At 39.1% G+C, this 23,850-nt stretch overlaps 1 protein-coding gene across 1 annotated transcript in view; it reads left to right on the top strand.

The window, feature by feature from the left end:
* The first annotated feature begins 19,047 nt into the window (after positions 1-19,047).
* The window catches only part of LOC110513755, a 40,980-nt gene continuing 36,177 nt past the window's right edge, over positions 19,048-23,850 (top strand). The window contains exon 1 of the mRNA XM_036934332.1: positions 19,048-19,108. The gene's annotated coding sequence lies outside the window, so the exon portion shown is untranslated. The remainder of the gene's footprint in view (positions 19,109-23,850) is intronic.

The raw sequence follows: 23,850 nt of genomic DNA, 5'->3' as shown, positions 1-23,850 counted from the left end.
CTGTGGCACGGGAGCCTATTGAACCCTCTGTGGCACGGGAGCCTATTGAACCCTCTGTGGCACGGGAGCCTATTGAACCCTCTGTGGCACGGGAGCCTATTGAACCCTCTGTGGCACGGGAGCCTACAAACCGGCGTTTCACTCCATGGTGAAAGAAACTGCACCCTTTTATTTTATGTATATGTTATTTTAAAAATATATATTATTTAGGGATCAGCTTGAATATTGCAGATAGAATTGTGGCTCCCATCAATGTAATTATCTGCATAATTTCCAATCTCCCATATATATTTTTTTGTAAATATAAATTTTGCTTTATTATATTCCCCTAACCCTACCACCCCTCCCCTAATTGTAGTAAAGTAATGAACAGCAACACTTGGGCTTCTACTTCCTGTTTATACAAACTACTGTATACATTTTACAGACACATGTATTTTACATTAGTTATCTTTTGTTTGTTTTTAGTCCCATCCTTCAGCTCCGCTTCAGCTCCTCAACCCCTCCCATCTGTCTCTGAAGACTAGTCCCACCCTTCAGCTTCCCTCAACCCCTCCCATCTGTCTCTGAAGACTAGTCCCATCTTTCAGCTCCCCTCAACCCCTCCCATCTATCCCTGAAGACTAGTCCCATCCTTCAGCTCCCCTCAACCCCTCCCATCTATCTCTGAAGACTAGTCCCATCCTTCAGCTCCCCTCAACACCTCCCATCTGTCTCTGAAGACTAGTCCCATCTTTCAGCTTCCCTCAACCCCTCCTATCGGTCTCTGAAGACCAGTCCCATCTTTCAGCTACCCTCAACCCCTCCCATCTGTCTCTGAAGACCATCCAGTTCATGAACTGCCATGGAATCGGTACATCGAAAATCTCTTCCCAACTAGTTTGCAATCTATATGGCACAGCTGTAAAGTTTTTGGTCATTCAATGAAACTCGTATACTTTTGTTTTTATCACATTTTTTTTCACAATTTTTGGTCTTTAATGCCGAACAGACATGTTCCTTACTTTCTCCCCTTCCACTTGCCTCTTCCATTTTTGTGGAAATGCTGCAATTAGTTGGTTGTAATTTTGGGTAGAGCAGACATTTCCACTTACTTTTGTTAGCTGCATGTGTGACATAACTCCACCAGTCCTATTTCTAATAACATTTTGAAATGGTATTCAGACCCTTTGCTATATGACTTTAACTGAGCAATTGGGGGAGAATGGCCTTGGTCAAGGAGGGGACCAAGAACCCCATGGTCACTCTGACAGAGCTCCAGAGTTCCTCTGTGGAGTTGGGAGAACCTTCTAGAGGGACAACAGCACAGCACAGCACAGCACCAATCAGGCCTTTATGGTAAAGTGGCCAGACGGAAGCTACTCCTCAGTAAAAGGCACATGACAGCCCGCTTGGAGTTTGACAAATTGCACCTAAAGGACTCTCAGACCATGAGACACACGATTCTCTGGTGTGATGAAACCAAGATTGAACTCTTTGGCCTGAATGCCAAGTGTCACGTCTGGAGGAAACCTGGTACCACCCCTATGGTGAAGCACAGTGGTGGCAGCATTAAGCTAAGTATATTTGAGATTAACCATAATATATGTTATATTGGTTCTGTCTTTTCTGGAGGATTAAAATTAAATTACAAACTCATTTCTATGGCTTGAAAAACAAATAATGAATTTTTTGGGGGAGGGGGGGGGGGGCGATTATTTAATTGTCAAATAACCGAAAGTAAGAGGTTGTAATCTGAATAAAGGGAAAAAGGCCATTCTAGAACATTGAACATTCTAGAACATGGGGTGAGACATTCTTACTAATCTGCTAGAGAACCAGTTCGGATTTAAGTATAACTTTTGAATGACTGACACCTTTAATTAGAAGTCTGAGGCTTTAACATTTAATAATTTCTGCCCTCCGAATTCATATTCATTATTTTACATTTTGTCAGACTTGCCGTTCCAAATATAATGGAATCTTTTTTGCTCATATAATTAAAAACAACGAGTAGTCTTTCTGTATGGTTATCATGCATCACATATGTAATTTAGATGTTTATACTTTACAAACACACATTTTGTTTTCTGTAGTTCTCAAAATCCATTGATAGTAGACAAAATATATGTTTACCAAACGGTTAAGTGGTTAACCATTAAGCGCAGTTGGATTAAGTAATGGTCAAATGTATTAAAACAAACGAGTAGAGAATCATATGAAACGTGTTGTGAGCTTTGCTTTGTGAAAGACAATGACTTTTAAATTAAAGTTATTTCTAGATGAAACACTGACTGGGTTTTGGTGAAAAGGTTACTGTGGGATCTTGTGTCAATTGAAAATGTGCTTTAAAGTAATAAAAACAGCCTTTTGATGATCTGCTGTGAGTTTCATACTAAAGAGTTGTGAACTTTTACCACAGACTTGTGAAAGTACTACAAAAGCGGTAAGAAAACTAAATATACAAGGTTTTTAGGACGCGGTTTGATGGTATTTCCTGTGTTTCAAATCATATTTAAATAAAGCTTTCTTTACTGTTTCAACCACAAGTTACCAAGTGGTGCATGGAGAAGTAGGTATTCTCTAATTTTACAAATGACCTGCGAAGGAAATGAGCCCGGGGTGAAAAGTTCTGTTTTCCTATAGTTTTGTATGGGTTTTCCTACATCTTTTGTTGTTATAAAAAAACAACCAACATTGATTGATCTACGTCCTTAACAATGCTTAACAAACCACATCAGGATAATTTTTTTTACGTCTGGGGAGAAACCTACAAAAAATTATATTTTTTTGTGAGGCTGCAGTTGCCCTTCAATGAAATATAAAATGAATCTCCCCGCAAGAGAGTTTTTGCAGTGTTTCAGTAGGCTACAATGTGTGATGGCAGGCTAGGTAGCTGGTGATATTTAATTCACTTAGCTAGCTATCTACACAGTATGTAAAATTGGCCAGATAGATATATTAAATATATTAATATTTACCTGTGAATAAATTAATGAAATGGAGAATGGATTAAACTACTTACCCATTTAATAACCAGACCTTCATACAAATGTACTATGCTGATATATTGACGCACAATCTAACCTGCTGCTATTGGCTGCCAAAACGCCCACAAGCGAGCCACTCTGGGCGGCCTTAGCGGCATGCAGCAATTTAACGCCTGTTAGTTTAACGCCTGTTAGTGTTAACGCATAATAAAGATAACATTTATTTTTGTTCTGTATATCCCATAGAGGATGAGTCCGACCTGTCAAAACGCACAACACAAATAAAGCCTGAGTGTAGGATATTGAATTAATGAACTGGTAATTGTTGTGGTATAACACCGCGTGGCCGGATATGAAGCGGATGTGGCGTTGAAGGGGGTGGAAAAAAGTTCCAACATGTCCCATTTTGCAGCCACAAATACATACTGGAGCTGTGTTCGATTAACCATGCCAACATACTGTATAAGTTACTATATACTTAATGAGTATATACTACATACTATTAGTTCATTTTAGTATACTGTATACTACATACTTAATGAGTATATACTACATACTATTAGTTAATATTAGTATACTGTATACTACATACTACTGAGTATATACTACATAATATTAGTTCATTTTAGTATACTGTATACTACATACTTAGCGTAACCTAGTGGTTAGAGCGTTGGACTAGTAACTGGAAGGTTGCAAGTTCAAACCCCCGAGCTGTCAAGGTACAAATCTGTCGTTCTGTCCCTGAACAGGCAGTTAACCCACTGTTCCTAGGCCGTCATTGAAAATAAGAATTTGTTCTTAACTGACTTGCCTAGTTAAATTAAATTAAAATGTGTTCATTTTAGTATACCGTAACCGACCAGCTTGTTGCCTTCTCTACTGGAAGTTGATGCTGTTGCTATGCAACCTCTTGCTAGCTAGTTAGCGTAACAAATTACTCCGTTTAAAAAAAAAATTACAGGCCGTTTCGCTCTCGGAGCGCACACTGGATGCTCAGACCGGAGGAGTTGGATTGATTTGACCGTTCTGACCTTACAACGGCAGACAAGCACCTGTTTACTCCATGTGTAACTCTGTGTTGTCTGTTCACACTGCTATGCTTTATCTTGGCCAGATCGCAGTTGTAAATGAGAACTTGTTCTCAACTTGCCTACCTGGTTAAATAAAGGTGAAATAAAAAATAAAATAAATAAAATAAAATAAAATAAATAAATACTATATTATGTGAGCTAAACATAGAAATTAAAAAAATATACAAAAATATTTAAATACATGTAATTTTGCTTCTTGAAACATTAAATTGAAATACTGTAGAATTCCATTCATTCCTATTGAGGCCTGCTCGTACTGGGGAGTGACAATATGGCCGACTAGTGGCTTCAAAACCGCTCAAAACCGCTCAATGGCCAATACACAGCATCAACAACCCAGGGTTAATATACAGCGTTGGAGTTACCAAATAAGTTAAAAGTTAAAGTAAAACGTACATATGGTGCTGCCATATGGTGCTGCCATTTTGAAACTACTGCGCAAAGAAGGTAACATTTTTTTGTTTTAATTTAAGATGGCAAATTGTTTTGCATGTTTTACATGAGCATACAAGCATTATTATTTCGACAAAGAACGACACAGGTTTATTTCTATCGACATGTTATAACGACGTAACGTTGGAAACAAAAGTCTGGGCGAGGCCGTGGGCTGCGGACTATATTGAATCAAGATAGTCCTGTAAAGTTGCGTAATGGCTATCATTTTCTTAAAGTTATGACGTTGAATATAGCTTGTAACTCACAAAAGCAGAAGGCATTTAACTAGTCTACATTTCGGTAAACCACTGTAGCCGAGTTTAGTCTACTATCTATACCCAGAAGTATAAATATATATACCTGGTTTATGGGTTGTAGTAGGAACAATATACTGCCTGACAGGTTGGTAGTAGGTACACAGCTACCTGGTTTATGGGTTGTAGTAGGAACAATATACTGCCTGACAGGTTGGTAGTAGGTACACAGCTACCTGGTTTATGGGTTGTAGTAGGAACAATATACTGCCAGACAGGTTGGTAGTAGGTACACAGCTACCTGGTTTATGGGTCGTAGTAGGAACAATATACTGCCTGACAGGTTGGTAGTAGGTACACAGCTACCTGGTTTATGGGTTGTAGTAGGGTCAATATACTGCCAGACAGGTTGGTAGTAGGTACACAGCTACCTGGTTTATGGGTTGTAGTAGGAACAATATACTGCCTGACAGGTTGGTAGTAGGTACACAGCTACCTGGTTTATGGGTTGTAGTAGGAACAATATACTGCCTGACAGGTTGGTAGTAGGTACACAGCTACCTGGTTTATGGGTTGTAGTAGGAACAATATACTGCCTGACAGGTTGGTAGTAGGTACACAGCTACCTGGTTTATGGGTTGTAGTAGGAACAATATACTGCCTGACAGGTTGGTAGTAGGTACACAGCTACCTGGTTTATGGGTTGTAGTAGGAACAATATACTGCCTGACAGGTTGGTAGTAGGTACACAGCTACCTGGTTTATGGGTTGTAGTAGGGTCAATATACTGCCTGACAGGTTGGTAGTAGGTACACAGCTACCTGGTTTATGGGTTGTAGTAGGGTCAATATACTACCAGACAGGTTGGTAGTAGGTACACAGCTACCTGGTTTATGGGTTGTAGTAGGAACAATATACTACCAGACAGGTTGGTAGTAGGTACACAGCTACCTGGTTTATGGGTTGTAGTAGGGTCAATATACTGCCTGACAGGTTGGTAGTAGGTACACAGCTACCTGGTTTATGGGTTGTTGTAGGAACAATATACTACCAGACAGGTTGGTAGTAGGTACACAGCTACCTGGTTTATGGGTTGTTGTAGGGTCAATATACTACCAGACAGGTTGGTAGTAGGTACACAGCTACCTGGTTTATGGGTTGTAGTAGGAACAATATACTACCAGACAGGTTGGTAGTAGGTACACAGCTACCTGGTTTATGGGTTGTTGTAGGAACAATATACTGCCAGACAGGTTGGTAGTAGGTACACAGCTACCTGGTTTATGGGTTGTAGTAGGAACAATATACTGCCAGACAGGTTGGTAGTAGGTACACAGCTACCTGGTTTATGGGTTGTAGTAGGAACAATATACTGCCAGACAGGTTGGTAGTAGGTATATATCATTGCAACACACTCAATCACACTCAATTTGTGCAAATATGTACAAAAAATATTAAAGCAGATTGTGTGCGCTTTTTGTGTGGCTTCATTCATTAAGGAAAGAAATTCCACAAATTAACTTTTAACAAGGAACACCTGTTAATTGAAATGCATTCCAGGTGACAACCTCATGAAGCTGGTTGAGAGAATGTGTGCAAAGCTGTCATCAAGGCCAAGGGTGGCTAATTTGAAGAATCTCAAACATGTTTTAGACTTAATTATTAGGAGAAGACACATTTTTGTGTGACTTTATTCATATGAAAATATTTTTTTTCGGGGGCAAACTTTGGAAATAAATATTGAAAGTTATTGGAGCAATGCATTTTGGGCGATGGTGTTCTATACTGACTTTTTTTGTGTCCCACATTTATTTACACAACAAATATATATATATATATATATATATATATATATATATATATATATATATATATATATATACTGTTATTCAACCAGGTTGTCACTGAAATATTTATAATATAAAAGTAGCCTTATTTTTATGTGTTTTTATTAATGCCAATGCTGTTTTCTATGCTTGTTTTCACCTTAATACTTTGGGATACTGGTGCTATAAGCCCTGGACAAAAATTATCTGTTGCAGCTTTCACTGTCTTCCGCTACATTGGTGGCAGATTTGAGATCACGTCCAGCTCACGTCTAGTCATGTGATCTAGTGGTGTGAAGCCTTTCCTGTTTTTCAACATTGTGTTGGGTTTAGTTACATTGCTATATCTTTTGAACGATGGACAAGCAACAACGGGCGTGACGGGATTGAAGTAGTCACTAGAGGTGTAATCAAGTCTTTACATCCAAGTTGTCTGAAGCTGAATGGAAAGTGCTATTCCCTGACCAGTTATTCAGAAGAACAACCTCTTGTGACTGTCTTCATTTAAAGCTAGACTCCAGAGGGAGATCACGATTTTACAACATAGTACAGAGGAGCTATACTTTACCTTCTGGACAGTACTGGTAACTACCTTAACAGTACTTTACCTTCTAGACAGACAGTACTGGTCTTAGTTATCTTTGTTTTCTTTATTATTTTGGCTAGGCCAGGGTGTGACATGGGTGATGTATGGTTTTGTCTCATCTAGGGTGTTCGTACTGTCTAGGGGTTTTTGTAGATTTATGGGGTGTGTGTCCATTCTAGGTGTTTATGTAAGTCTATGTAAGATTGGTTCTCAATCAGAGGCAGGTGTTTATCGTTGTCTCTGATTGGGAACCATATTTAGGCAGCCATGTTCTTTGGGTATTTTGTGGGTGATTGTTTCCTGTGTCAGTGTTTGTTTCGTTGCCAGTTCACTTTATTTTGTATTTGTGTTCATGTTTAGTTTCTTATTAAAAACCATGGACACCTACCACGCTGCGTATTGGTCCGATCCTTGTTTCACCTCTTCAGAAGAAGAGGAGGAAATCTCCCGTGACACTTCTAGACATACAGTATCTTAACATACTTTACCTTCGTGACAAACAGTACTGGTAACTACCTTAACTTCTTTGGGATAGGGGGGCGGTATTTTGATGTCCAGATGAAAAGTGTGCCCAAAGTAAACTGCCTGTTACTCAGGCCCGGAAGCTAGGATATGCATATAATTGGTAGATTTGGATAGAAAACACTCGAAAGTTTCTAAAACTGTTAAAATAATGTCTGTGAGTATAACAGAACTGAAAATGCAGGCGAAACCCCGAGGACAAACCTTAAAAATAAAATTCAGCATACTACTGATTTCAATGCCTGGCACATTTATAATAGGGCAAAAATGTCCCTGATTGCAGTTCCTAGGGCTTCCACTAGATGTCAACAGTCTTTAGATAGAGTTTCAGGCTGGTTTTTAGACAAATGAGGGAGAAGTTGTAGTTTGTGGCTCCCATTTTGGCTGTAGTGTTTCCAAGCGCATGGCCGAGAGAGCTCGTTCTTTTTGTTTATCTCCGGTAAAGACAATAACGATTCTCCCTCTTAAATTGTATTGTTTATTTGCGTATTAGGGTACCTAAGGTTTGATTATAAACGTTGATTGACGTGTTTGAATAAGTTTATTGGTAATGTTTGGGATTCATTTTGTATACATTTTGGAGGGAAACCGAGTGGATTATCAGCTAAACAGAGTTTTTATGGATATAAAGATGGACTTTATCGAACAAAAGGACCATTTGTAATGTAACTGGAACTTTTTGGAGTGCCAACAGAAGATCTTCAAAGGTAAGGCATATATTATATCGCTATTTCTGACTTTCGTGTCGCAACTTCCTGGTTGAAAATGATTTCTTATGCATTTGTGTGCTGGGCGCTGTCCTCAGATAATCTCATGGTTTGCTTTCGCCATAAAGCCTTTTTGAAATCTGACACCTGGATTAACAACAAGTTAACCTCACTAGGGTACGTGGGAGGCTAGCGTCCCACCTGGCCAACATCCAGTGAAATTGCAGAGCACCAAATTCAAAAACAGAAATACTCATTATAAAAATTCCCCAAGCATACAAGTGTTATACATAGGTTTAAAGATGAACTTCTTTTTAATCCAACCACGGTTTCAGATTTCAAAAAGGCTTTACGGCAAAAGCATATCATAAGAGTATCTGAGAACAGCACCCAGCAGACAAATCTGCTGTGCTCACGAAAAATCTGTGCTCACGAAAAATCTCTAGGCCACTGCAGTGTCAACTCATTCAGACTGGTCTCACTCTCTCATTTTTCAGAATACAAGCCTGAAACAATTTCTAAAAACTGTTGACATCAAGTGGAAGGCATAGGAAGTGCAATTTGAGTCCTAAGTCAATGGATATTGTACAAGGTAGATTCAATCAATCAATCAATAGAAATCTACAAAAATAAAATTTCCAACTTCCTGGATGGATTTTTTCTCAGGTTTTCGCCAAATCAGTTCTGTTATACTCATAGACATTATTTGAACAGTTTTGGAAACTGTCGCGTGTTTTCCATCCAAAATCTACCAATTATATGCATATCCTAGCTTCTGGGCCTGAGTAACAGGCCGTTTACTTTGGGCATGCTTTTCATCCGGGCGTCAAAATACCGCCCCCTATCCCAAAGAAGTTAAGGTTACCTGGACAACAGACCGTTTTGTGGTGGCTGCCCTCGGTCGTTCCTTAGATCTTGGGATGTTGTATGACTGGCACAGTGACTCATTTTGTTCAGGTACTGTATGCTTTTCCAGTTTTAAAGACTTCAAAGTGTTGTGGATGTAGTTATTGTTTTGCTCAGGTATGTGTGAAGAGTGCATAGTTTAAAGACGGCTGTTTTATCTAATGTTTAAAAGCATGGACTGCGTCAGCGCTGGGCTAGCAAAGGTATCCATTTTGTTGAGTGCTTGACTTTATAGTTTGTCTTGTGAATAGTTCATATTGTGAAATATGTATTGTGATATATTGTGAAGCTCTGCAGTGAATGTAATATAATTTTATCTCCTTAGATGTCAGTCTTTGGGATGACAGTACAATAGCCTTCATGCGTCAGTCTCTACCTCGGCCTCACACAGAGGTGAAGTGTATTGAAGGAGACTCCTTACAGGACAGATTCAGGGCTCCAGATGTGACCACTCCTCTCAGAGCCAGTGTCCTGTCTGGACTGGTGGAGGTTGGAGATGCTGCTGGATACCTGAACCATCCTGTTCAGTCCACACTGCAGGACCGGGTCACTCTACAGTACAGAACCACTACCAGACTGGACATGCTCAGTCACAGGGTGCTTCAGGGGGAGACAGAACACAACGAAAGGCAACTCATGTGGTCATGGCTGTTCTCTATGGAGCGCAAGCATTCTTTATCTTTGACAGCAAACACATCAACAGACAAAGGAATGCAAGACGAGAGAAAACCAAGATGCTAGATGTGATTAAGAAGATGTTCAACACCTTCAATTCAGAAGATATATTCTCAAGTTTGACAGACTCCGAGAAAGTAAACAGTTTGTTGTATCAATGCACCTTACACAGTGACGTAAACCCTACAACCACAATGGATTATCACACAGCAGTAGAGATGTACCAGTCCCTGCCAAAGCATCTGGGGCAGCGAGGAGAGAAAGCAGTGCCTGTTCGTGTCTGGCTGTAACCTCTGAAGAATCTGGACCATGCAGCGGCTTGTGTTAAATTTGAGATCAGTGAAGACCTGCTGCTCAGAGCTGAGAAAGTTCTGGAACACCTGAGACGGGTCACAATGAGGTGCCAGGACACGATGTCAGACCACACCAATGCCTATGTGATGAAATGGTTCCCTTATGCTAAGGACAAACTGACACAGTTTTCACAGATACTGTCAGAGTATCAGGTGGAGTTTCAGAAAATACTGGCCAAAGCCACAGAGTTCATTAGAGAAAATGGTGAATCAGGTTTGTTGTGGTTCAGAGAGATTCTGAAGAAACACGATCAGTCACCGTTCACTCCTCAGGCTTTAGACCACTGGCTTCACAATAAGGAAGCTGAGGTGAATGCTGTTAACATTAACATCTGCAAAACCAATAACCTCCCCATAGTGAAATCTGAGAAGGAGCTGGAGACAGTCCTTCTAGATTCACAGACAGACAGGGTACTGTGTTTCACTCTGACCTCCCTGGAGGATGAAGATCCATTCCTCTCCACCATGAAGCATTACAAACACTCTGTTTGTAATCTTCTCATTCCTACATACAGTTTATTAGTGTTAATGACTCTATGTGTCTATACAGTATATTAGTGTTAATATGACTCTGTGTCTATACAGTATATTAGTGTTAATATGACTCTATGTAGCTACATGTTTATTAGTGTTAATGACTATGTAGCTACATGTTTATTAGTGTTAATGACTCTATGTATCTACATGTTTATTAGTGTTATTGACTCTATGTAGCTACATGTTTATTAGTGTTAATGACTCTATGTAGCTACATGTTTATTATGTGTTTATACAGTATATTAGTGTTAATGACTCTATGTAGCAACATGTTTATTAGTGTTAATGACTCTATGTAGCTACATGTTTATTAGTGTTAATATGATTCTATGTAGCTACATGTTTATTAGTGTTAATGACTATGTAGCTACATGTTTATTAGTGTTAATGACTATGTAGCTACATGTTTATTAGTGTTAATATGACTCTATGTAGCTACATGTTTATTAGTGTTAATGACTATGTAGCTACATGTTTATTAGTGTTAATGACTATGTAGCTACATGTTTATTAGTGTTAATATGACTCTATGTAGCTACATGTTTATTAGTGTTAATGACTATGTAGCTACATGTTTATTAGTGTTAATGACTCTATGTATCTACATGTTTATTAGTGTTATTGACTCTATGTAGCTACATGTTTATTAGTGTTAATGACTCTATGTAGCTACATGTTTATTAGTGTTAATGACTCTATGTAGCTACATGTTTATTATGTGTCTATACAGTATATTAGTGTTAATGACTCTATGTAGCTACATGTTTATTAGTGTTAATGACTCTATGTAGCAACATGTTTATTATGTGTCTATACAGTATATTAGTGTTAATGACTCTATGTAGCTACATGTTTATTAGTGTTAATGACTCTATGTAGCTACATGTTTATTAGTGTTAATGACTCTATGTAGCTACATGTTTATTAGTGTTAATATGACTCTATGTAGCTACATGTTTATTAGTGTTAATATGACTCTATGTAGCTACATGTTTATTAGTGTTAATGACTCTATGTAGCAACATGTTTATTATGTGTCTATACAGTATATTAGTGTTAATGACTCTATGTAGCTACATGTTTATTAGTGTTAATGTGACTATGTAGCTACATGTTTATTAGTGTTAATGACTCTATGTAGCTACATGTTTATTAGTGTTAATATGATTCTATGTAGCTACTTGTTTTTTATGCGTCTATACAGTATATTAGTGTTAATGACTATGTAGCTACTTGTTTATTATGTGTCTATACAGTATATTAGTGTTAATGACTCTATGTAGCTACATGTTTATTAGTGTTAATATGATTCTATGTAGCTACTTGTTTTTTATGCGTCTATACAGTATATTAGTGTTAATGACTATGTAGCTACTTGTTTATTATGTGTCTATACAGTATATTAGTGTTAATGACTCTATGTAGCTACATGTTTATTAGTGTTAATGACTCTATGTAGCTACATGTTTATTAGTGTTAATATGATTCTATGTAGCTACTTGTTTTTTATGTGTCTATACAGTATATTAGTGTTAATGACTCTATGTAGCTACATGTTTATTAGTGTTAATGACTCTATGTAGCTACATGTTTATTAGTGTTAATATGATTCTATGTAGCTACTTGTTTTTTATGTGTCTATACAGTATATTAGTGTTAATGACTCTATGTAGCTACATGTTTATTAGTGTTAATGACTCTATGTAGCTACATGTTTATTAGTGTTAATGACTCTATGTAGCAACATGTTTATTATGTGTCTATACAGTATATTAGTGTTATTGACTCTATGTAGCTACATGTTTATTAGTGTTAATGACTCTATGTAGCTACATGTTTATTAGTGTTAATGTGACTCTATGTAGCTACATGTTTATTAGTGTTAATGACTCTATGTAGCTACATGTTTATTAGTGTTAATATGACTCTATGTAGCTACTTGTTTTTTATGTGTCTATACAGTATATTAGTGTTAATATGACTAATGTTTAAATCACACTTTAAACTAAAACATAGATTAATTTTTATTTTTTATTTTTTTGCAGTCTGGTCCATATACCTCTCAGAGAGAAAGGCCTCCCTCCTCCTAGAAGTGCTGAAACTCCAACCAGAGAAGAAACCAGCAGAGCTGAAGGGCTGGTCAGATGCAGAGAGTGAAGTGAGGAGTTTCCTTCAGTGTCTGCCCTACATCTCACAGCTGAGGTGAGTCTGAACATGTGTGGTGGTTGGTGATTATGTGATGCCAGTGGTTATTATCTTGTAGAAACAGCTTCAAATGATGGTGAATTTATCAAACAAATTCCTGACATAACAGATGTTGCATTACCAGATGTCAGACAATAGCGATTATTTTCAAAATTATGTGATGCTAAACATTTGCCTTTTTGATATCTTGAACTCAGAATTTTATCTTTGACAAATCTTGAAACATGAAACTTCAACGTTTATACTCAGAAGAACTGTTAATTTGTGTTTAATTAATGAGGAGAGACAAACTCATCACACAAGTCAGAGTCATGCTTAAAATGTATCTTTGTCAGTGAGAGCTCTGCAATAGCAATCACCCTCAGATGATTCGTTGAAGGCCATAACACAAAGGCTACTTAGATCTTTTATAGCAAAGATCCTAAGACCCCCTTATTCTACATAACTTCTTATGGCTTAGATCCCGCTAACGGGATCGACTTGACAACAGCCAGTGGAAGTGCAGGGCGCTAAATTCAAAACAACAGAAATCTCATAATTAAAATTCCTCAAACAAAAGTATTTTACACCATTTTAAAGATAAGCTTGTTGTGAATCCCACCACAGTGTCCGATTTCAAAAAGGCTTTACGACGAAAGCACACCAAATGATTATGTTAGGTCAGCACCTAGTCACAGAAAAACACAGCCATTTTTCCAGCCAAAGAGAGGAAGAATTAATCACTAACCTTTGATGATCTTCATCTGATGACACTCATAGGACTTCATGTTACACAATACATGTATGTTTTGTTCATATTTACATCCAAAAATCTGAGTTTACATTGGCGCGTTATGTTCATCCGGTGATTTTGCAGAGAGCCACATCAATTGACAGAAATACTCATAGTAAACATATATAGAAGATACAACTGTTATGCATGGAACTTTAGATAAACTTCTCCTTATTAATGCAACCACTGTGTCAGATTTCAAAAAAGCTTTACCGAAAAAACACACCATGCTACAATCTGAGTACAGCGCTCAGAGACCAAAACAAGCCATACAGATATCCGCCATGTTGTGGAGTCAACAAAGTCAGAAATAGAATTATAAATATTCACTTACCTTGGTGATCTTCATCAGAATGCACTCCCAGGAATCCCAGTTCCACAATAAATGTTTGACTTGTTCGATAAAGTCCATAATTTATGTCCAAATCCCTCCTTGTTTGCGCGTTTAGTACACAATCCAAACTCACGACGTGCGGGCAAGTCCAGGCAAAAGTTCAGGAGAAAAGTCATATTACAGTTCGTAGAAACATGTCAAACGAAGTATAGAATCAATCTTTAGGATGTTTTTATCATAAATCTTCAATCTTCCAACCGGAGAATTCCTTTGTCTGTAGAAATGCAATGGAACGCAAGCTAACTCTCAGGTGAACGTGCGTGACCAGCTCATTCCCCTCTGGCAGACCTCTGACTCATTCAGCTCCTTTCCCCCCCTCCTTCACCGTAGAAGCATCAAACAAGGTTCTAAAGACTGTTGACATCTAGTGGAAGCCTTAGGAAGTGCAATATGACCCCATAGACACTGTATTTTCGATAGGCAATGAGTTGAAAAACTAAACCTCAGATTTCCCATTTCCTGGTTGAATGATTTCTTAGGTTTTTTGCCTGCCATATGAGTTCTGTTATACTCACAGACATCATTCAAACCATTTTAGAAACTTCAGACTGTTTTCTAGCCAAATATACTAATGATATGCATATATGAGCAACTGGGCCTGAGTAGCAGGCAGTGTACTCTGGCACCTTATTCATCCAAGTACTCATTACTGCCCCCAGCCATAACAAGATAACAAACCACAGATGTTTGGAACGGGTCACAAGGTGAGCGTTGTTAAATGAGAAAGGAGTATCCCGTAGCCAGATAGCATTTGCTATAAATGTCGTTAATTTCGCTCGGTTTGGCCCCTAAGACGAGGTTCCAATCTCATTCCTGGTCCTTCATAGCGCAAAAACACCAACTCATCCTATGTCATAAATCAATTGTCAACTCCAGATACTCCCATCTCAAGTAAAACCCCATCTCGCCATCCATTCACATGGTTTAGAATAGATAAAGACACGTTCAGGCAGTAATTGGTTAATTAATCATATGATTTAGAACCTGACTTCTCCCCTCTCTGGGCTGAGCCCCAGCTGAGGGAGGAAGTGCAACTACCAACACCTGAGTCTGAAGGAATACATCCTAAGAACAAGTACATCATATAAGCACATTATGCAGATAAGACATCTTAATTATAGACGTTATATAACTAATTCTGATTCTTACGCCACAATACAAAATCAAATGAATATTATGGAACTTTCTCTTTGATTTTATGTTTCCATATGACAGGCATGTATTCATGTACAGTCAAAGTATTTCTACTCACTTTTCTACAAAAACATTTGTTTTGTTTTACTCCAGCACTTTGGATTTGAAATGATACACTTCCCATGTGGAAATGGAGGGGAAATGGAGGGAAAATGGAGGGGAAATGGCGCGGCACAGTTTCAACAAATAGTCGCTTTCCAACTTGGGATTTTTGTGGCTTTTTGAGGTAAGACAGTGATTATGCATGAATTAACTACATATTGAAACATCCAGCCCAAAAGTGTGAGGTTGAAAACCTCAATTACATAATTATCTACCTACTAACCGAACATTGACTCTGTACCGGTACCCCCTGTATATAGCCTCCACATTGACTCTGTACCGGTACCCCCTGTATATAGCCTCCACATTGACTCTGTACCGGTACCCCCTGTATATAGCCTCCACAGTGACTCTGTACCGGTACCCCCTGTATATAGCCTCCACATTGACTCTGTACTGGTACCCCTGTATATAGCCTCCACATTGACTCTGTACCGGTACCCCCTATATATAGCCTCCACATTGACTCTGTACTGGTACCCCCTGTATATAGCCTCCACATTGACTCTGTACCGGTACCCCCTGTATATAGCCTCCACATTGACTCTGTACTGGTACCCCCTGTATATAGCCTCCACATTGACTCTGTACCGGTACCCCCTATATATAGCCTCGCTGTTGTTATTTACTGCTGCTCTTTAATCATTTGTTATTCTTTTCTCTTACTTTTATTGTGGTATTTTCTTAAAACTGCATTGTTGGATAAGTGCTTGTAAGTAAGCATTTCACTGTATGGTCTACTATACCTGTTGTATTCAGCATTTCACTGTATGGTCTACTATACCTGTTGTATTCAGCATTTCACTGTCAGTCCTACACCTGTATTCATGTGACTAATAAAGTGTGATTTGATCAGTTGATGTCTTTCTTTCCTTTTGTTTCCATAACAACCAAGTGTTGGAAATTAGCTCAGACTTGAAACACTTGTTAAATGTGTTGGGACTCGTCTATTTCAAAATAAAATTAAACAAAAAACGTTTTAAGTCTTTTCTGATATCAAAACAGAAAAACCTCCCAAATGTTTAAATTTTTTGACCATTTAAATAATTTATGAATATTTTGTTTGTGTTTTTAATAAATGTCCCATGAGGCACATGATTGGTGTTTGTCACAGTGTTTTCTCTAAAGGTTGAAATCATTACTAGTAGATACTAAATAATCACTTTCAAGTTATTGCTGGTATGAAAGCGATCCCACCCCAAGTGTGTTTCTTTTCATGACGATGTAAAAGTTGTTAGTTGAAGACATCTCCTCCTCTGACAGGCAGATCTCGGGAAAGCCGGACCCGCCCATTTACCAGGAAGCACCATATTAGGTCAATGATGTCAACGGAATCTCCTTTTGGAACGTTCCATTTCTTGGAAACTTAGAAGTTCTAACTTGTTGTCTTTACCAATAGATGCCAGATAAATAACATTCAAATAAATCAAACTTTATTAGTCACATGCGCCGAATACAACAAGTGTAGACTTTAAGGCGAAATGCTTTACTTACAAGCCCTTAACCAACAGTGCAGCCCACACCAGGGTTTCTCTAGACAATGTAGCCTATATACAGCCCACACCAGGGTTTCTCTAGAGAATGTAGACTATATACAGCCCACACCAGGGTTTCTCTAGAGAATATAGCCTTTATACAGCCCACACCATGGTGTCTCTAGAGAATGTAGCCTATATACAGCCCACACCAGGGTTTCTCTAGAGAATGTAGACTATATACAGCCCACACCAGGGTTTCTCTAGAGAATGTAGCCTATATACAGCCTACACCAGGGTTTCTCTAGAGAATGTAGCCTATATACAGCCTACACCATGGTTTCTCTAGAGAATATAGCCTTTATACAGCCCACACCAGGGTTTCTCTAGAGAATGTAGCCTATATACAGCCCACACCAGGGTTTATCTAGAGAATATAGCCTTTATACAGCCCACACCATGGTTTCTCTAGAGAATGTAGCCTATATACAGCCCACACCATGGTGTCTCTAGAGAATGTAGCCTATATACAGCCCACACCATGGTTCCCCAACACGTCCCTGCCCCAGAATTGCATTGTGGGCATTCTTAAATGTACAGCCTAACCGGTGGATTTGAAACGGAAATGGGGTATCAGCCTAATCAGTGACACCAACAGAACCAGTTATTTGGTGAAATTACACAAATATTACTGTCTTAGAATTTATACAGCAACATGCCAACATTGTTTAGCAATATATTGTCCAATTGGGGCATTTTTTCTCTATATCTGTTTGCATCAGTTACAATGGGGGACTTTTATTTTGAAGGCGAACTGCCGATTACACTATTGCTGCTCACGCCACACTGGTCCACATCGGAATGAAACCTGCGAGTCTCAGCTGTCCGCTCAGGCGGGAGAGGGAGAGAGGACGAACAACTATGAACGGTAGACCTACAATCTGCAGTATTTACAACTGTTGAATGGCAACTGATTTTTAGAATAGAAAACCCTCATGAGCGCAGTTACGGACACCTGTCATAACAGAGCTCCCAACTCTCACCCATTGGCGGTGATTCAGGCATTTGACCCTCTGATCATGGCACACCTCTTATATCTCACGCATTCTCACGCAAAATACTTTCTTAGTCTCCAAATGAATAACCATGTCGTAGCCTGATAGTGTTGGGCAGGCTAACTGCAACAGAGGAGGGACTGTATTTAGCTAAAACTGATCATTCAGACTTTATAAACTAGAACGTGTTATAATAGTGCATGAAGTGTCCTTCTAGAACAGACTGGATGTTAAACTGCGGAAGGTTCTAAGTTATATCATCAGACTCAGACTACAACAGACCACTGACTGCTCTCTGCTGTAATTCATTCAGCAAGCAGCTAGGAACCTCCAGAGACAAGTTCCGCACCATAGTTTACACGTCATTAAGATTCTAACTCCTATAGCTTTTTAAAAGACCGACCAAGCGACAGGCTTCATTCATAATGCATGAATGAAATGATAGTCATTGCCCGGGACTAAACTAACTGCGGAATGTTCGCTGAACAGGACCCAACGTTGTGTAACATTCAGATGTTATGAACAAACATCCCTCTCTGACATTTAAAATAGTGATTCAGGTCGGCTCTATATCTGGTAATTAAATCTGTAACATTCGGCAACGTTTGGCGTTGCCCTGAGGTGTATTCATTAGGAACCAAACGAACAGAAACCGTCCGAAACACTAAGGGACTAACCTGAACTTGTCCAGTGAGAAACACTTGTTTTTGTTGCAACACGTTGTGCTACGAGCTGCACGATTGAATACACACCTGGAAAGTATGAGACAGCGTTCCTGCTGGTGATTACTACAACAAACCACTTTCATGCTGCCGAATGATGCCCATAGAAATGACAAGAATAGAGCGGACGTGATTCCTTATTCTAAATGTCAGAGATATGTTTGTCCTACCTCGTGTATTTCTAGCTGAACGTTCAAAAATGTTGCGTCTTGCTGAACCGCCCCCAACAATGTTTTTTTTTTTTACACGGAAATATAAGTGAAAGTAAAATAGGTATAGCTACACACAAGGTCACTGCAGCAGAGACAGATTTCAGAGACACAAGGTAAGGGTTTTCAATCAATTGATCATAATAACCTGTTAAATGAAAGTTCTACTTGCTACATTTGAGTTGGTCTAGACTAAACTTTATAAAAAGGTCGAGAAATTGAGTCAGACGAATTGTCAAAGGATCTGCAGTCCATAAATCTGTCCAGTACATTTAGTTGTCTATAGGACTAGTTTGATTTGTTTCCTTATATCCTAAATAATATAATATCAGGTTGTATTGTCATCCACTGATCCACGTTAGGATGAATCCTGCTAGTCTCCACTCAGGCGGAAAGAGAGACGGTTAAACGATAAACTAGGTAACAATCTGCAATATAACTGTGGCCATTTCATTGAACGATTCTTGAAGAATATACCTTATAAATACCTCATCAGTGCGCAGTATAGCCCTATATAGGACGCAGCGCGTTGGCGTCCGACAGTAGGTGGCTACAATGCGGAGCCCGGAAAATAACAATTGAATTCTTTAGGGGGGTAGCCTACTTGTTTCCGGAAACCCTGTTACTGAAGGCATATGTATCTATAATCCGTTGTCCGTCGGACCGGATTGTGTGTGGATATCTTGATAGAAACCGTCTGAACCGAACTTTTCTCCAAACCGCCATCTATAACTTGGCTGTATTAAGATACGAGGAAGCGCGTATTGTGCGCTGAATACCACAGCCAATGTGCCGGTTTGGAGAAAAGTTCGGTTCAGACTGTTTCTATAGGTCTACAGATATCCACACATGATAGAATCCGGACCGACAGACAAGGAGTTACAGATTATCAATAACACGATTTTCGGAAACAAGTAACCTACCTCCCTACAAAATGTTGTCAGTAATTTTCGAGGCTCTGCATTGTAGCCACGGAGGACGCCAATGCGCGCATGTGCAGCGTCCTATATAGGGGTAACCATAGAAACAAGAATGAATAGAAGAACTTCTCCATTCAAGTCAATGACGTCATAATGGGTGGGCTGGCGGCCAATTTGAGTGTACCCATGGCTCAGAATGGACAGGTTAAGACAAGATGATTATAATATCCCATAACTCTTTGCGCTACTATTTTTTTTTTATAATCAATGCTTATCTTATAAAATTCAGGAAAGGCTTTGGTCCAATTAATTTGCTTATTTTCTAATGGTTCCACATGGAAATATTACTCTGTCTGGCTCTTCCCATCTTCAATCTGATCAGCTAACTATTCAGCTATGTATGAAGAAGATGTATCTTATATGCTAACATTAGCTAGCAGGGTAGATAGTTGTATTCAACTGGTTCCACATGGAAATATTACTCTGTCTGGCTCTTCCCATCTTCAATCTGATCAGCTAACTAATCAGCTGTGTATGAATAAGTTGTATCTTATATGCTAACGTTAGCTAGCAGGCTAGATGGTTGTCTTTTTTCTGACATTCTCTTATGATCTGCTTCTGACCGCTTACCTTCTGCCGAGGCAGCGTAGCTACAACTCTTGAGCTGGTCCTATGTTTTAATCAGAGAGGTAGAACCTCCTTGGGTTCTGTTCTGTTTTTTTCTTGTCTGAGTATCCTCGTTTCACTGCCAAAATAAAATGAAAGCGTCTAGTGTTCAGCAAAATAGCACAATGTCAAATTGGGCTCCCGTGTGCCGCAGCGGTCTAAGGTACTGCATCTCAGTGCAAGAGGTGACACTGCAGGCCCTGGTTCGAATCCAGGCTGCATCACATCCAGTAGTGATTGTATCCGCCATAGGGCGGCGCACAATTGGCCCAGCATCGTCCAGGTTTGGCCGGGGTTGTAAATAAGAATTTGTTCTTAACTGACTTGCCTAGTTAAATAAAGGTTAAAAAAAATGCAGGTAGCCTTAACATTGTGTCCCACTTGTTGTTGATTCTTCACAAAAAAATACAGTGTAATGTATTATATTAATTATATAATGTTAGTATATTCATAGAATTTAATATAATAGTATACTATATACAACGAGTATAATATTAATTATATAATGTTAGTATATTCATATAATTTAACATTATAGTATACTATATAAAACTAGTATAATATTAATTCCAATTGGACAATACAGCAGTTCAAGAAATACACAACCAACATTTATCGTTTTTGTTTTGTTTCCATTATTAAATCCTCATTAAAAATGGTCTCAATTGGTAGGTCGTCTCCAGTTTGTTAATGGTAAGTACTAACTTGTACTAACTTGTCAGTAATCAGAACCATTCATGCAGAAGGATGAGTTCAACGTTTCTGAAGTTGCTGTATCGCGTCAACATTCTTTTAATGTCCCGCCTCATCCAGGCTGTGATTTGTCAGTTCATGAAAAGTGACATTGATGAGCGCTTGTTTCAACAAAAGGCATCCGATATAACTAAATAGCCAGCTAGCCAAACCCAAACATTGCTTACCTTATCCCTATTGTCTTCTGTCTTACCGCTTCAGCTGCAAAACTCTTGACTAAAAGTTGAACTGGTATCGCTGCTCTCTCTCCTCTCTGCTGCCAGTGCCTTCAGGCTCACTATGCTGAGATGATTGACTGGTAACTGCGCCAAATTAATCATTTGTTATTTTAAAACATTTGGCTGCATCAGCCCCAAGGGACTTCAACCTCTTCTCTCTCCTCTGCTCCACATCACTATTTATCCAAATGTCACCACTTAACTTCTTGAAGCTAGGGGGCACTATAAAAATAACGTACCCAAAGTAAACGGGCTATTTCTCAGGACCAGATGCACGAATCTACTTATAATTGACGGATTAGGATAGAAAATACTCTAAAGTTTCCCAAACTGTAAAAATATTGTCTGTGAGTATAACAGAACTGATATTGCAGGCGAAACCCTGAGAAAAATCAAACCAGGAAGTGGCTTCTATTTTGAAAACTCCATGTTCCATAGCCTCCCATTGCTCCATTTAAAGGGATATCAACCAGATTCCTTTTCCTATAGCTTCCTCAAGGTGTCAACAGTCTTCAGACATAGGCTATGAATATATTCTTGTACTTGTCGATCATTTCACACGCTTTGCACAGGCCTACCCAACGAAGAACAAGTCAGGAAAAACTGTAGCCGAGAAGATCTTCCAAGACTTCATTCCTCGGTTTGGCTATCCTAGTAAGCTTCACCATCACCAGAGGGCGAGAGTTCAAGAACAACCTGTTCCAGAGACTCCAGCAGCTTGCAAGGATCTCACTCTCAAATTACCCAAGGGAACCCTGTGGAAAGAATGAATAGAACACTCCTACAGATGCTCCATACTCTGCAAGAAGAGAAGAAGACAGAGTGGAAAGACCATCTACCAAACATCATCCATGCCTATAATTGTACGAGGCAATGGGGATAATCGCCATTTATCCTCCAGTATGGCAGAGCCCCATGCCTTCCTATCGACCTACTGTTCAACCTCGAACCAGAGACAGTGACAAGAACCCAACAAAAAATATGCAGAGAAGTGGGCAACAAAGATCTAAGATACACACAATGGCTTCTGAGAACAGTCAAAAGTCCTCAGCGAAAAGAGAAGAAGAACTACAACGTAGGGGTCAAAGGTGAAACTTTTCAGCCAGGTGATCTAGTCCTTGCGAGGAACCTATCAGAAAGAGGTGGCCCGCGGGGAAACTCTGTGCTTACTGTGAGAAGACACTACACAGAGTTGTGGTAAGAATTAGAGAGGTGTCTAGTGTATTAGATCCAGTCAGACTCTGGAGACAACTTTTTGTGTGCTGCACCAGAACCTCCTGTTACCTATAAATGACTAGCAAGTGCATCAAGACACTCCAACCAAACCTGTGAAAGCACCAAGACAAAAAAAACTGACAACAAACGGTAACTAGATTGACCAAGAATCTGACAGATGAAGAAGAAATTCTATTATATTTACCAGCACAGCCCTCGGGTCCATCAGAGTGATTTCAGACCACAACCAATACAACCAGCGTGGCGTACCAGACTACAAGCTACTTCTCAGGAGTTCTACAGTGGCACAGTAAATAGAGCAGATCCAGGAACAGTCTGAAGGACCTGAACAGCCTGGAGTGGAGGATGAACTGCAGGAGGAACTCCAAGATGTTGTGCTCGTACAACGGCAAGAGGTCAATGGAAAGGGAGACTTACCTGTGAGAAAGTCCACGGACACTCGAAGGCCCAGAGACATGTTCAGCTATTAGAGTCTGGGTCAACCGTCATACCAGTCATGGAGACAAGCAGCAAACGCAATTGTGCTCTATTCTTACATGGTGCCTGGAAACATGATGACTTATCCAGTGTTACTGGCATGAAGGAACAGCACTTGTCTGGACATGCTAGACGCTGACTAGACATTGACTTGACTATAGACAAACAAATAGATTCCAGGAGTCACCAAAAAGAGGAGAGGAGAGTGTAAATGGGTTGAAAACAAAGTCAATAAAAACAGATTTCCCTTTATTATTATTTTTTAAACCAACGTGGTTATGTTAATTATGTCTTAATTAATCTAAATGGTATATTCTACATACTTTAGCATTAGTGAGTTGATCAGGCCTTGTTGCACTGTGGTAGCAGGACAAACGGCAAGTTCTGGCAAAGCGCAAGCAACATTCTTCAGAATAAAGAAAGAGCCAGAACTTTGCAGATGTGAATTTGTATCCGTTATTTTTACAATTACAGGTATGTAACATATCTGACAAACTTTCTAATCTCGAAAGAATATGTACAGTGAGGAGAACAAGTATTTGATACACTGCCGATTTTGCAGGTTTTTCTACTAACAAAGCAATTAGA

Source organism: Oncorhynchus mykiss, chromosome 10 (assembly GCF_013265735.2).
Source record: "Oncorhynchus mykiss isolate Arlee chromosome 10, USDA_OmykA_1.1, whole genome shotgun sequence".
Lineage (NCBI taxonomy): Eukaryota > Metazoa > Chordata > Actinopteri > Salmoniformes > Salmonidae > Oncorhynchus > Oncorhynchus mykiss.
Note: the sequence above shows the minus strand (reverse complement) of the source record. Positions and strands in the feature narration are given on the sequence as shown.